Raw genomic sequence first — 14,534 nt, forward strand, 5'->3', positions numbered from 1 at the left:
TACATATGTTTCTTAAAATTTATCCAGCCAATGTATGAAGCCAAAAATGTATCTATTTAAAAATATTTTGTTGTTATGTATCTAAACTTTTTCTGAGCATTCAGACTTAAAATGTTTAGTAAAAGGATTTATGATCAGTGGGAATCACATGAAATATTTCTGTGCCTTTATTAATTCTATATGATCATCTTCAGTGTTTGTACATTACGGTTGAGTTCTAGTTACTGGGAATGTGGGCATCTCTGAGTAAAGGTGCTGATTATTCTGTATTTCTGGAAGTGGCACTCCAGGAAAGGCTTATGAGACAGACCAGCCCATCTGGAAGAGAAATGGGGACTCCAGCTTGAGGCCTGAGTATAGCAGCAAAAGTGACTCCTATCCTAGAGACACGTGCATCAGCACAAAGCAAACAAAACAACATTGAACAGCAGCAAAGGCAGCACCCCGGATTCCTGCTCCTCATCACATGGGTGTGAAAGGAACCTTGCTTAGCAACTGTAAAAAACTTAAATCTTCACAAGAAAATGGCAAATGTCCAACAGCGCTGTAAGAGAGAAGACTACAGTAAGCCTGTACTGATGTTGTATGGCCATTTTAATGTTTATCTGTAAGAGCCATCCTTTTTAAGGTTATAAGCTGATATAAGTTACTGATGCAAGGAAAAACATGCTATAGCTTTTGAGGACCTTCTCTGCCTCCCCCATCCAAAACCAGAATGTCTTTAGATACTATTAAAAAAATGTACTTTTATGAAAAGGTAAACCTTTGTCAGTCAAGTCAATGGGTAGAAAAAAGCACTATAGTGGGGAATACCATTCCCCACCATAGGAGGGGCTTGAGATATTTTGCATATATTAGTGCCACGCAAAACTTCAAAAACAACCCTACTGTTCAGCTCAGAACAGGAAAAGGAAGGCAAACAGATAGATATAGATATAGATAGAGATAGAGATAGATATAGATATAGATATAGATATCGATTAGATATAGATATAGATACATCTATATAGATACATCTATATAGATATAGATACATCTATAACCATGTAAGGCTACAATGATGTCATCAGCTCACTGGAAGAAAGACAGTCAAAACTAACTCAATGCAGATCTACAGCAGAGTGGTAAAAGAACACTAGGAGGAATGTAAATTTCATTTACAATGCCAGAAAAAATTTTCATTATGGAATGATCAGATAAGTACCATAAAATATCAAAATGATTTATGATTTTATGATTTTAACTGAATAACATTGTCGAAAAATGAGACACAACCCAAAATCATGTATAAAAATGCTTAGGTACCATCCCTGTCCTTCAACAATTAATATAAATTTTCCAAGATGAAGTTAAGGAACAAAAATGTCTTCTGGGCACATTATACTGAGAAAAACACTTTGGATTCTGCAAAATAAAACTATCTGGTAATTTTGCCAGCACTGCCTGCAGATACAGGGTGCCATAAAACCAAGGATGCTGCAAGGAACAATGCAAAGAGAGATGAGGGTCAGAAATAAACATCTGCAGTAATACCAGGGATAGATGCTGTGGGGATAGTATTACAGGAAATAGAATCTGATTTTTTTAAATAGGGGTGGAAACTGATAATTTTAGTGGATGTTTATTCATGGATGTTGATTTTATGGATGTTTCTGAGTAGGAAGTAAGTCAGAATACATTCCCTTATTTTATATTACAGATACAGACGCTAAAGAAAGACCCTGTGAATGGAATGCAGTTATTTTTGTCTCACCAGCAGACAGGTGATTCCACATCAAATGCTTCAAAAAGTGATAAATTCATTTCCAAAACCCAGTAATCATTCCAAAAGCACATCCCCAAAGAATTGAGATATTTCTGACTCAGCTATGAACACATTCACCATCTGAGTAAGCTTTGCAACAACTGAAGGTAGTAAAGGCCAGATAGATTTGTTACTTATTAGTGTAGTTCAAAGAAACTGACTGCATCTTTTCCCTTTCCCCCAAGCCCAAACCAACCAATACTTCCATGTCTATTATAAAACTCTCCTGGTGATAGCCAGAAACAATTTTCATGTTTGTTAGTACTAAATAGTTGATGTCACAATTTCCTGCCCTCTCTACTATTTCAGCAAACAAGGCAAGCATCTATTGAAAAACATTAAGATGATAACTTATAATAGTAATTTAAAAAATAAGTTGAATGAAAGAATTTTGTGAATGATTAAGAAATCTGTGAGAATGGGTTTAGAATATATTTATGTGAAATAAACAGTAACACATGCAAAGCTTCTGAGCTTTGTCTGCAAAAAAGGTCAATTCACAGAAAATTTCTTGATCATTGCAACAGAGAATTAGAGTTTGGATGAAAATGATTATGCCTCTGTTTCTCTAAATTTAAAATAGGCTTGTTTATCCCTAATTTCCCTGAAATAAATTTATTAGAAAAATTGCAGCTAGAGAAATTATTACCTATCTCAAATCTATTGTCCATGGCCATCCACAGGCCTGCCAGCAAGCCACACTATTATGGGCAGGAAGTCAAGCAGCTGGCAGAGCTGTGCAGTCTCAGATAGGTATTGGTGCTCCTGACCATTCTCAGCCTACCTACCCAGGGAAAATGGCAAACAAAATTGCATTTTAAATAGTGCCCTGACACAGATTGCCCACTGTGTCTATGATTAAATTACAGCACATTACCACTATATGAACAGTGGATTCATCCTGAACCTGCTGATAATGGGAGACATGTGCTGCAGAACAGTTTGATGGTGACCTTGTAATGAAATTTGAACATATACACAGAATATATGACCATTTCATGGCTGACCATTCATTTCATCAGCCCTTTTTCTCTCTCCTGACAGAGAATGCATGCTCACCCCTTGGTCCACCATCTGTGTGTGAGTGTGATGCTGGTTCTCTCTGCAGTGCCCATGCTTAGGAGAATGTTGTAGTGTTGCTGTACTCCAGATGGAGAAGCTGCACTGTCCCCTAAACTGATTCATGAGATGAAGGTCAGCAAGGATCTGCTAAAAAAGAAAGCCAGAGGTAAATGATAATGATAGGTACCTGAAATTTAGGAATTTGAGAACATGGACTGGCCATTTCTTAATAACAATGACATATGATGGGCAGGGTTTGAGTTCCTTGGCTATTCACATAAGTCACTTCAGGCTACCCTGAAAGTTGTTATGAAATTCAGTTGATAGTACAAGTAGCTTACAGTTATTTGTATCATATTCATGTCTCTTTTACTTAATGCCTTTTTTTTTTTTTTCTCAGAATGGATGTTGTGGCACTGGGAACTTCAACATCCAAAATTACTGGGGGTAAATGCTGCTATGGAAACCTGTTTAGTTACAACTGACTAGCAGTGGTTACAGAATGAGTCTACTCTTTTGCAAGAATTGTTTTAAAAGGCCAGACTGGCTAGTGCAGAAGAAGGAGTGAAGTTGTTATGTGGCCTTCAATTCAAGAGCAAGGCTTTGGATTTTAACAAAGGGTGGGAGTGAATGGTACAGGAGAAATATTGTCCTAGCTGCTTGCAGTTCGACAGCATGTAGAGGAGGGAGCCAAGAGTAACACAGGCTAGAAGGGTAGTTCTGTATTAGAAGAAAACAGAATAATGGAATGGGGCAATAATGATAACAGGAACAATGCTCTCATTTTCTTTATCCAGATGGTGGAAATAAATGAAGAATAAGGTCAGAGTTGAATCTATTGCCATGAGTGAGAATCTGATGAAAATGAGAAGTCTAATCCCAGTAACAGGCAATGTAATTGAAGTACAGATGCTTCTACAGGGTGCAGAATAGTGAATTTCTCAATCCTACACAACCACACTTCTGATCTTATGTCATGTATATGCATAGGTGAGTGCATATGTACAAATGTGCATGCACAGTAGGGATGTGAATTGTCATAACTACTTGTTTCCAAGCAAAGATCATTTTGCATAATAGGAACACCCTGTGCTAACAGAAGCCTCTACAGATTTAATAGAATCAGCAGGTTCTGCCTGCACTGCACATGAGGTGCAGCAACAGCTTCGTGGCAGCAGAGCACCCCAGTGCCATTGCTGCTTATACTCTCTCTTGCATCTGATCTTGGAATGTTCAGCTCCAAAAGGATATTCTTTTCTGATGCACTTGAGAAATTAGGATTGTACCACTAATTTACTCCCTCTTTCCTAGTACTGTGTTTTTGTTTTTAAAGTATTTGATTCCTAACTCTCTTTGATCATATGGTTACAAATGTAGTGCTAGTGCATAACTGAGGATGCAGAGCTTCATCATTCCCCTCCACTGTATCCAGAAAAACCAGGTCCCACAGCAACTGAGCATTTGGAAACCTGAAGAAAACAACCTACTTTTTCATCTATACCTCATGTTATTTCCAATGGCCTCTCAAAAAAGCATGAACATCAAAGCCAAATCAAACCAAACCTGAAAACCAAACTAAACTAAACCAAACCAAACATGAAAACCAACCCAACCAACCAATCAACCAACCAACCAATGAACCAAACAAACAAAAACCACCAAAACCCACCCAAATAAAAGGAATAGGACCATAATCCTACCTGACATAGACTGTCTAATTCTATTGCCTTAAGTGTATTTCAAAGCACATGATCTTGTGCTAGGACTCCTAGTCAGAGCAAGAAAGGACACCTGCCTTATTTTGACTGTTTTCAGTGGGTTTGCACTGGTGGTAGTAAAAAATCTGCCTGTTGGTAGCAACTGATGTGGAGAAGCTCAATATTTGCTGTGATATTTCAATATCTTAAGTTTTACAACCACCAACCAAGATCTCTCCCTTGTTCTGTCAATGTTACGGTGGATATTTTGATTACATTATGTCATTTATCTACACAGAACAAAAGAGTGCAGGTAACTAGCAGAACCTGTGTCCTGATGTTAGCCAAACATGCTGCTGCTCTAGATGGTTAGGCTATATGTGCATGTGCAAGCTGGACTTTAACAGCACTTATTCATTAATGTGTTATTTTTCATCATGAAGCAGCAATATATTCAGAAATGACAAGTGATCTACCATTATAAATAAAAGGATGAAAACAGTATCCCTGTTTGAAACATATGGAGGTACCCAGAGCTCTCTGCTCCTCCCACTGTCATTGACAGGAACTGGTGGTGTTCTGGGTATTTGTTCTTAAACACAAAATCAGAGAGATTCTTGTCATCTAATTATACCGAATGCAGACATACAGCAAAATTCAAGTAAGAATAGTCATCTTAATTTTTTTTCTAGTTTCAACTAATTCTTTTGTACAAAAAGGTATCTAAATAACATAGCCTGTAAAAGCAGCAGCAACCAGCCAGGGTGTGTGTATAGAAACTCTCTAATATAAATTAGTGCCTTTTAAAAATCATGGTAAACTCTGTTTTCTGTAATTATAACAAACCCTAGAGTTTTACCCATGTAATAGTAATTTTTAGTGTCTTCGCCATTATTTTCCTTTTTATATATTTAACTACAACTAACTTGAGCAGACAATGTTAAGTGGGGAAACAGATGTGGTTAAATAGCCTGTAATTATGCCTTTAGTCATCTCTTACCATCACAAGGCTCCTCCTGCTACTATGACCAGAAAAAGTGACCTAACTGATTTCACCAGCAGCCCTGCCAGTGTCTGATGCAGAATAGATGGCCTTATTAAGCAATCAGAAAAAAAAAATAAATAAAAATCAACCATTACAGTGGAATAGTAATCAGCAGTGTTTATACTAGTCCCACAATGCACAATCAGAACCATGAATTCTGCTAATTGGGTACCTTTTGCATCCAGAGGTGCCTGCCATAGGAAACAAAAGGGACTTGAAAATTAATGTTTGTAGCAATTAGTTTCTGTCTAAAGGCTTAGCCCAGTTCATGGAAGCCATGATTCAAATACAGATTATTATAGTAAGTATGGTATTTAAATGTCCTCTGTCATTATTTAGCATCAAATTTAGCATTGCAAGACTAATTTGGATTTACTCTTTAAAATATGTTTGTAGGGAATTTTTAAAGTCCCCAAGTACAAACCATTTATTTTATGCTTTTTTATGCTGTTAACTTTTCAAGACTAACAGTCCATTTCAGATTCACTGTAGAGCTGGTTAAATGTGTTTGCTATTGAATAGATGAGATTTACAAATTACATATTGAAAAATGTTGGACTATTATTTTTCACAGAATGATCTGTGCTTCATGGCATATTGAAGGATTTTATACTTCATAGAAATGTAAGGACTGGAAGTTTATTATTTATAAACACAGCTACAAATTCACACCAGTGAGTAATGGTATACAAATTCTTAAGAAGAGAAATATAGGTATGCAATTTTTGGAGTAAATTACTAGTGCATTTTCAGATGGACTTCAGTGAAAGCTCAGTGGATTATGTTAAGGTGGTTGTACCTTTTACCCTTTTCTTTCCTTCGAATCTTTTGCATTTCTGATGTAATAATGTGATAGATCTCTGTTCTTCAGTCCTTACCACTATAGACTCCCTGCTGTAGGTGCTTGAAGAACAAATTAACAGTAGTACAATTCAAGTGACCTCTTCACCTTTGTATCTAAGAATCAGCTGCATGTTCTTGCTTTGCTAAAGGTGTCCATATGGTTACAGCAAGACTGTGGCAATTGCATACAATAATGCCTAGAATTCAGGAAAAGAAACCTCAGGAAGATATAAGAAAAGAGAGGCAAAAAGCCTTTAAGTCAACCCTCAGTCTTAGCTCTGCTCTTTAAAGGTTACAATGAACAACGGAAATGTATCATCTGCAATTTATTAATAAGTTGTCACCCTCATTAGTTAACTACTGTTTAATCAGTATGTGATTAACTGTGTGACCTTAAAAAGATTGTTATTAATACAAAACATTGCATTATGAAACCATTAAGTTATAGGAAAATATTGGTACTTTGAAGACAATCAGAATGTTAAGTGTGATAGTTTTTAGAGATACTATACCAACATTTCCTCTGACTGATTGCATTACATATTGATAGCAAGTATCAGTATGTAGTGCAATCAGTCAGTGGAAAATGAGTGAAATGTGAACTAATGAGAGCTAATTGTCTCATATAATAGCAAGGACACAGAATTCTATCAATTAAATTAGTCTGAGTTGAAACAACTATCAGTGTAATAATGTTGATAATATCAACCAAATTAGATGTAATGAAATAAATGGTATGCTAAAGATCAAGGATACCCATTGGCTTCAACCCCCACCTCCTGCTAACTAGGGAGAGAACCTCATGACTTTGGGCTCAGTTTGCTTCAAGTTCTGCCTAATGCACAGCCTGAAACGTGGTTCTGTGCTCAGGTAGTGGGGATTTTTTTTTAATTATTGCAATTTGCATCTGGCAAATGGAGGAAGCCCTCTGGGAGGTTGAGGCAGTGAACAAATAGTAGTGATATGACATTAAAGGCTATTGCTTAACTTCAGCACAGCTGTGGGTGAGAGCAGGTGATGTGGTGGGTGAGAAGGGCTGGCTTGGGCACACCATGTGTTGGACCTTTTGTTTTTTCCTTTGGAAACTACTGCAACTGAACATTTGTAATGTGTGGTCAGGAACCATCTCATAGTGCTCCAACACTGCTTCCTCTCCCCTTGCTTAGTCCTGTTCCTTCCACTTGCTCTTATGCATGGCTTCCAAATCTGTTCCAAAGTTGTTCAAAACCAGCTAAATCACATGGGGACTGAATGATGAGGGTTAGGTTTTCAGAGAGATGCTGAGAACACAGTAGCTCCCATTGAGGCTGAGGGAAACACTGGGATCATCAGTCTTTCAGCCCTGATATTAGGAGTTCAAATGGAACTAGAAGCCTAACATTACCCACTTCTGGGCTTCCAGCCTCCAAAATTTCAGCTCTGCTCTGCATTTCTCTTTCACCTCCTTATTCCCAGTTTTAGTGATTCTGTGATATAATTCTTGGGACCAAGAGAAGCCCATTAAAACTCAAGTAAATCCATCAGTGACTCCTGTAACAGGAGTTGGGATTATTAACAATAGGAATTCTCAATATTAATAGAGAACATTGATCTGGGTTTATGCAATAATGCAGAAAGGCATTTCATTTCATGTAATGGTCCTGGTAACATGAGCAGCTCTAATCCCTCCTCAGTTAACACCCTAAAAGCATAATCTGATAAAATAAAATAAAAAAAATCCAACCAGGGCCAGAAATTGAATATTCTATAGACAGTGACTTTTTGAAGTTTAAAAAATGAAAGAGCTTGATGTTCAGACTGAGTCTGAGCACTGTGAATGATTCAAAACTGAAAACTTTGTGATGCAGTGAAATATTGTCTGTACAGCCCACTTTCTGCTCTAAGGCCTTTGGACCATGCTGTCATGCAAGAGTTTGAGCTGGTGAGAGATGGTAAAATAAACTCACACATACAGAGCAGAAAAAGGAACCATAGAAGCAAGGGGGGGAGATAAACTCTAAGGTTGGCAAAACAAGAGAGAGCAAAAGCATGCAACTTCAGAAGCAGAGAGAAGTATTGATAAAAAGGTCCGTGTGGCCAGACTTACCACAGGTAATAGTTTGCACTTACACAGTGTTCACTGTGCCAACCTGTAGGGCTACTCACAGTCTAAGACAACAGAAACGCAGAAAAAAGCCAGGGCCACACAGCTCATAGGCTCAACCAAGGCACTACTACTACTTGTGACGTGTGCTTATCTGAAAATGCAGCTCAGGAAAGCATTGTAGAGAGACAATGCCCCAGCAAAACTACAAAATTCGGTTTTCAGACAGCTTTCATGCTGATCTTGTGAAAATCTGCAACTGTGTATGAATGTTTAAATTGGCCATTTGTGACTGGATGAAGGTAGTTTTTCTATCCATTACAAAGAATGTGGATGTAACAGTGTTACAGATGAGCCATCTTACTGATATCCCTTTCAAGAAAAATGCATCTCCTTGTATTGTATGATCATGGGAAACAAATGCTGAGGATATCACCATAGTAATGAAAGCTTGTGTCAGAGGAGGGACTCAAAAACGAGCTGAGAATCTTAAACTTTGTATGAATTGAAAAACATTTAGAAAAGAAATTAGGGAAGTAATAACATAGGGAAGGTTGGTCAACATGAAGATCAGATAGATGATGGATGGATTGGTGAGATCACAAAGATATGAGTCAAGCTAGAGAAGCCTCTGGAAACTGCTATAGCATCATCACAGGTCATGCTTGAATATGCAGATGTACTTTTTGAAGTTATAATAATCAGTGAGTGAATAAATTTGTTAGCTAATTCTCATAATACATAAGGATGAATGAAATATTTAAATTGTATAAATAATTAAATTGTAAATTAAATTGTAAATTTAAATTGCAAGTTTAAAATGTATAAGTAAATTGTAGAGTCTTACATGTGATTACCAATGGTTGTTTTTGGTGGACCTTTCAGTTCATTTTTTTTCTTTCTATTTTTCATTTAGCAAGACTATTATCTTACCTATTTTTTTGGGTTGCAATTAATTTCATCCCCCTCATCTCTTAATAGACTTTCTTTCATATGTACTTCCCCGGCCATAAAAGCCTTTTTAATCCTCCCAAGCCTCTTTTTACTTATTCTGGATTTGATGGTAATGCTACACTATGTCCTCAATAATTAGTTATGTTGTCCCAGGAGCAGGTCAGGTAATTAAGCAGGACTTGGAACTCTGGTCTCCCTCTGTGCTCTGCTGCTGAAGACAGGGCTGGATTGTGGCTGTGTGCCTCCAGTCTAACCAGTAATTTAGTCTGAAAAACCAGAGGGAAAGGCATTTGGCAGACACAGTGACTGATTTCCCTGCTGATTTGCATGCAAGTGATGGGTCCTGCTCTCCATGCCAAACTTTTTGCTGCACAAGAGAGCAACATGTTGCAGGTAGTGTAATACTTTGTTTTTTCTCTGAGCCTCAGCTTCAAAGTTTTTAATTTTCTTAGCCTTGAGCTAAACAAGGAAGTCTCAGTGCTGCGGTGGCCAGCAGGCACACAGGCACTGGCAAATTGTCATGGTCAGGCAGCCTGGGCTGGGCAACAGCATCAAGTGTGGTGCATCATCAGTGCAGTAACATCCTTCTACTTTTTGACTTCACGTCAGCTTTCTCTAATTATGTCTCTGGTTTGTTAAGGAAATGGCCCTTCTAGGATTTTACTGCTTATGTGTATGTGTGTACACATCTCTCTGCCTACATTTTAGTTATTTCCTTTCTCCCTTTCTCTTTTTCTCTCTCCTCTATAATTTTTCAGCCTATTCTTCAAATCCAATCACACAGATATAGAGAATCCAAAGATGTTCTGAACACAGATTTTCAGGTAAGGAAAATAAATCCTGTGAAATCCCCTTGATTTTTCATCTCTTTATAATCTCAGATATATCAGCAATACTTTACAAAGCCAGTGTTTAGGTTTCTTTGTCACAGGAACTATCTGTGATACATGCACTAATTCAAACTTAATAGTCACCTTTCCTGAGGGCTCCCTTTTCATCCTAGATTGTTTGGTTTTTTAAATCAGATATCTTTCTTATTTATGTCTTACTGTTCTGTTTCCAGATAGCTTCTGACTGCTGTTTATTTTTCTCTATGAATTAACATGGTTTCTTGTTCTGAGTAATAAAAGTTTGTAACTTGAGAACCTCCTTAACACACGCGTATTGTATTTGTTATCCAACAGAGACACGGGAGGTCAGGTTTTCTCCATGATGGATTTTACAAGCTGGAGAAATAATTATCCTTCCTTGACCCTGTGTGCTTTGTAGTCAGAGCTGTTTTTCTCTCCAGGTTTGCTCAGTGTGTGTCATTCCACATGCTTGGTGGGGCAGGAAGATTGCCATATGTGGCCAGTAGTCTGCCCTTGCACAAAATTCACCCTGTTGCACTGTATTGCCATAAAACCCTAAAGCATTGTCCACTCACCTGGTGAAATTTGCAGGGCAAACTAGTGAGATGAGTTAATCTGCAGGAGGAAAAAGGAGAAACTAGTTGGATAATTTCTACAGAGTTAATACCAATCAAAAATGATGGTATTGATATGTGTCAGATTATTTATCAAAATATAGGATAAAATTCTAGATAATCTTTACTTTGCTCTTCCTGTTTTTTGACTCTATTCTTCTGTCCTGAATGCTCTTGTGAAAAAACCCAGCAGTTATGACATCTGAATATGATGAATCTTATGACCTAAATATATGCTATTGTCCACAACTGTAACTGCTTTCAGGTAACCTTCACATTTGGTTGCTGCTATGTTTTATCATGTATGTTGTGGCTCTTTTTTCCCCCTCCCTTTGCTTTTCTATTGCTTTAAAAAGACAACAGAACATGCTGTGAGTTAATGTTTCACTTGTAAAAGGTTATGGATTAAGCTCAGCTGGTTTCTCAGGCTGACACGAGGTTCATGATTAGAAGAATGAAAACAAACATGAATTGAAAATGTCACTAACCTTTATCGGGCCCTGAAAATCCCTGAGCCTGCATGACAGGAGGCTTTCCTGTTTTCAACAGGATAAAAAAGATTGAAACAAAACAGCACGGATCTTGGCTATTTACATCTTTTAATGAATGCTCTTCACGTTTGGGTCCCTTTGTCAATCTCCCAGTTTTCAAGGGTTTAGCTGTGAAAAGTGCGGATGGTATCACATACTCTTATAAACCATGGAGTAGACATCTGTCTAGGATGCTTTTCCCTCCAAATTATGCTGAGTGCAAAGGACCACATTTTAAGCTTCATTTTCAACTATACATGTATATAAGGTAGCCAATTATCCAGTCTGAGTGTTCAGCAGCAGAAAAGCTGAATAAAACCATCTCTACAGAATGCAATTTTATTTTAGCAAAGTAGATCAGAGAAAAAAAAATCATAAACTCTAAATGATAGTGTAGTTTGAACTTTCCAACAGTTTATTGAAAAAAACCACCAAAACAACCAGCCTATTCACTTAAAAAATAATGAGTTCTTGCTCTAGTTGCTGTGGTAGAACATGCCCTGTATTAGCAAGAGTAAGAGGAACACAAAGCCAACACAAACTGGCCAGAGTGGAAACCAAAACTGTCATTGATCTGGGATCCTTTGTTCTGTCAAGAGCACAGATCCAGGTTGAATACCTAAGATCTGCAAGCTGCAGGAGACTACTGCATGGTATGACTGCCCTTCTTTGGTGCTAGCTCTTCCATGCATTAGGGAAGAGTCAAGCACCATGTTTGCCCTTACAGACCCAGATATTCCCTGCTTCCTTATCACCTTACATTGCCCAGCTGACTTGTTTCAGTCTAATCACTGAAAACACAAAAGAAATATCAAATGTTTTTTCATCTAAGAAGAAATATTTAGCTTAGTTTTAATTTTTTCTAGCTGCATGTTTTAGGAACAGCTTTCCATTGCTTCACTGATTTCATAGGTAACCTGAGAAAATACTTTATGGAGGAAGAACACCAGGGGATCCTGTGGCCAAATCTATTTCCTTCCCCTGATCTATAAATGTCTGGTGGATATGGAATTTTTGCCTCACAAAATCACATTTACCTTTTTCACAAAGTGAAGTGAGGCAATAGAGACCCACGCTTGGTACATAATTATTTAACATATCCTACTATTTCATGGTGCTACTCTGACCTGTAACTGAGATTTAATGAAGTGCTTTGGCAGAGAATTAATATTAGGGGGAACATAAAACTGCAATTTTTTAGTCTCACTTCATCCAATTATAGCTTGCTCTTACATTACATAATCTATTTTACAGTTTTCGGGGTAGAGGCAAGAGTGAGATCTTACAATATTTAATGAGGTCTTAGGTTTTTTATCTCTAGCTATTTTAGTCTTTTGTAAATACTGAGGGAAGTAATATTTGATAAAATTTCCTATGGATTCGTACTAATTTAGAACCCTATTCCACAGCTTAAAAATCGGCTGAACACTCAGCTTCTAAAGGTACGTGGACCTTGAGTTCTATTTATTGAAAGTCATAAACCAAATCTAGTGAGTTTACTGAAAATGAAATAAATAAAACTAGAGTTTTGGTTCCTTAAACAACTGAGCTGAGACTTACCAAGGAGGATTTGCAAGACAGCATCAAATTTCCAAGTGTCTTGCCACACACATCAACAATCCCACATTCTCTGGATGAAAAAATTAGGGAGCAGGGTGAAGAGCAACCATAATTATCCTTGGGAAGAAATACCAAGGAGCATTAGGGACATGACTGGCAAAAGTGTCTCATGCCTTGCTAGTACCTGAATTGCCTCTCTGCCCCCTGTCCAAAGTCATCTTGGAGAAGAGGAAAAAGTGTCTCTATAACCTTGTAAATCCATAATTATGAGTGAAGGGTGAGGTATGTCTCTGCTTGATGCAGTTTGGTGGTTAAGATGCTCACATGGAATACAGAAATACAGAAGTCTAAGGGGGATTTGATCCTGCCTGATCCCAAGGAAACACTTGTGACACTACTACTACTACTACTACTACTACTACTGGCTGGGAGAAGAAGGGTTGGAATGAGGGAATGTCTTCTGAGGTTAGCCATCCTCAGGATATATCTGACGTGTCAGCTCTTGAGTGTGAGGCAGGTGATAGAAAACTTGTTCTGGGAATGTCAGTGCATTTAGATGTGAGATTGCCATCAAACTGCTGTGTACTTTCAGGACCTGAGCACTTCTGCTCATTCTTTGTGCAGAAACTCAGTCTCCTAGGTTTCTCTTGTGGAAACTTGCAGAAGTTTTGATGATTTCAATTTTGTATTTTTGATTTGGGTTCTTAAAGTGGTATCAATATTCTGCATACTCCTCTGGAATCTAATTCAAGGAGGCAACTTTTTAAATGTACGTAGTGTGTAAAAGCACATGGAAGCACTTTACTTTTCTAAAAAAGGTGCATGGGCAATTCACTTTTTTTTGATACTATTTGGACAGGACATGTACATATTTTCAGCATGAGTCAGAATTACACTCTTGGGCTCTTCAGTACCTCTATCTATCTATCTATCTATCTATCTATCTATCTATCTATCTATCTGTCTGTCTGTCTATCTATCTATCTATCTATCTCTCTCTCTATCTGCCCTAATACATTTTCAGACACTGAATATATATTAAATTAGCCACAAAAGATCTATGGGCCAAAGTTCCAAAGGCACTTATGCATCTTTGTTAATTTTTTAAATGGCATTTTACTGCTGCATTACCTGCCATGTGGTAATAGAAATGCAGAAATAAAAGAGAAGGTGATGGGATTTTCATTTTGTTTTCAGTTGTGATAGTTAAAATCATGTACTATTTTTTGGAAAAAAAAAAAGAGAGAAAAGAACCGCACTGAGCAATGTAACATTTTTTAGTTTAATTTGACAAGTTCTTGAGAGCAGTTTCACTTAATACATGGTGCTATATAGTGTCTTGGCTTAGTCTGGACTGTGGGAGAGTGAAGCACAAACTCAGGCATAACTCAGTGACCATTGTTTTCAGTGTAGAAAATAACAGGCACACCTGATTTATAACCAAAGTTAGGAGCTAGTGACACTTGGCATGTGAAAATTCCTGTTTACCTT

This window comes from Passer montanus, unplaced genomic scaffold, assembly GCF_014805655.1.
Source record: "Passer montanus isolate IOZ18808 unplaced genomic scaffold, ASM1480565v1 scaffold18, whole genome shotgun sequence".
Taxonomy (NCBI): domain Eukaryota; kingdom Metazoa; phylum Chordata; class Aves; order Passeriformes; family Passeridae; genus Passer; species Passer montanus.